We start from the raw sequence: 2169 nt of genomic DNA on the forward strand, positions 1-2169 counted from the left end.
TGGAATTAATTGACCAGGGAATTGGCAGTTAATGAATTTTAGAGGAGACTAGGAAGGTCTAAGGAATTAGGGTCTAGTCACATACAGTTTGCCATAAATTAATTCCTGCATAATTAAATTAGTTAGTAAGAAAAGTTAATCCGGAAAAATAGATAACTCTAAAACATTAACTATCTTCTCCATATTTTATTCCCAACTTATTTATCTGCCTATCTTTAATATTTTTATATTGTTTAATGTCTTTTATACTGCATCTCAACACTATTTTTTGTATGTCTAAGTAATCCTATCAAACGCTATTGTTGTTTAATCCATCAATCCTCGTGGGATCGACCCTTACTCACGTAAGGTATTACTTGGTACGACCCGGTGCACTTGCCAGTTAGTAAGTGTGGTTGTAAATTACCGCACCAAGTTTTTGACTCCGTTGCCGAGAATTGATTGTAATTGACAACTACTCGTTGTTTGATTTCTTAAATTAGATAATTTTTCTTTTAATTAGTTTTATTTTATTATTATTAATTTTTATTTTTTATTTTTGTTTATTCTCTTTCCCGTAACAATTTTTTTTCTTTTCTTCTTCGTTCTTCCGTTCTTTCTTTCGTTCCCCCCCCTTCCTGATTCGTTTTATTTCCTTTTTTTGCTCTTATTTTTTTAGTCCGTTTTTAACTTTTTTTTTATTTCATTTTTATTTTATTCTTTTTTTATTTTTTATTTTTTTTATTTTCGTTTTTGTTTCCTTCCATTTTTTTTCTATATTTTATTAGTTATGTCTTATCTTTGTCTTTAAAAAAAATAAAATAAAATAAAAAAAAATTAAAAATAAAATAAAAATAAAATAAAATAGCACTAATATTTTTTTTAATTTCTGAAATTAAGTTTGGTGTCTTCTATTTATTTTTATTCTTATTTTAATTTGTTCTGTTTATTTTATTTTTAAAAATTTTTGAATTTTTATTTATTTATTTAGTATTTTTATTTTATTATTTTACACAGGTTAACTCACAGGGACTTCTCTGCACTCTGACGTAGAGAGTCCTATTTTTTGCTTGTTTTCTGCTTGTTTATGCGCAGGAACAGAGATAAAGAACATCTCTTAGACTTTGATCCTGAACCTGAAAGAACTTTCAGGCGACGTTTACAACAAGCAAGATTTTGCAAGGCTGCAGAATCCACTATGGCAAATAATAATGCTAATGCCAATGTGGTAAATCCGAATGGGGATGATCAATAGAGGAGAGTGCTTGGCTCTTATTCTGCCCCTACTGCGGATCTTTATGGAAAAAGTATTGTGGTGCCTCCTATAATTGCAAACAACTTTGAGTTGAAGCCACAATTGGTCACTTTGGTGCAACAGAATTGCCAGTATCATGGACTTCCTCATGAAGATCCAAATCAGTTCATATCTGATTTTCTGCAGATATGTGATACTGTGAAGACAAATGGAGTGAACCCAGAGGTGTACAAACTCATGCTTTTTCCGTTTGCTCTAAGGGATAGAGCAAAGCTATGGCTAGATTCACAACCAAAGGAGAGTCTGAATACTTGGGAAAAGGTTGTTACAGAGTTTTTCACTAAATTTTTCCCACCAAAGAAGCTGACTAAGCTTAGGTTGGAGGTTCAGACCTTCAAACAGAAGGGGGGTGAAACCCTTTATGAAGCCTGGGAGAGATACAAGCTACTGACTAGGCAATGCCCTCCAAACATGTTCTCCAAATGGACCCAACTAGATATCTTCTATGAAGGCTTGGGTGAGATATCCAAGATGAGCCTAGACACTTCTGCAGGCGGTTCACTACACAAGAAGAAGACACCAGAGGAGACTATTGAGCTGATTGAATTGGTTGCAAGCAACCAATATTTATACTCATCTAACAGGAATCCTGTGAATTCTGAGACCCCTCAAAAAAGAGGCGTGTTGGAAGTGGAAGATGTTAATGCCCTTCTTGCTCAGAACAAACTTATGTCTCAGCAGATAAATCTACTTACTCAATAGATGGGTGGCATGCAAGTCTCAGCTATCAACACTCAAAATTCACCCCAAGAAATTTCCTATGACATGGCAGGTAATTTTGTTCAAAATGATGATCATGATTATGCTCAACCTTCTTATGAACAGGTGAATTACATGGGGAGTGGCCCTAGGAATCCCAACAATGATCCATATTC

At 33.8% G+C, this 2169-nt stretch overlaps 1 non-coding gene across 1 annotated transcript; it reads right to left on the minus strand.

Annotated features, from left to right (window-relative positions):
• Positions 1-1603: 1603 nt before the first annotated feature.
• LOC148554900 (small nucleolar RNA R71) lies at positions 1604-1710 on the minus strand. The gene has a single exon (XR_015887768.1). It is a non-coding gene; the product is annotated as a small nucleolar RNA R71 (small nucleolar RNA).
• Positions 1711-2169: the final 459 nt, after the last annotated feature.

The sequence above is a fragment of the Arachis ipaensis genome, chromosome B6, assembly GCF_059453495.1.
Source record: "Arachis ipaensis isolate K30076 ecotype BB chromosome B6, ASM5945349v1, whole genome shotgun sequence".
NCBI lineage: Eukaryota > Viridiplantae > Streptophyta > Magnoliopsida > Fabales > Fabaceae > Arachis > Arachis ipaensis.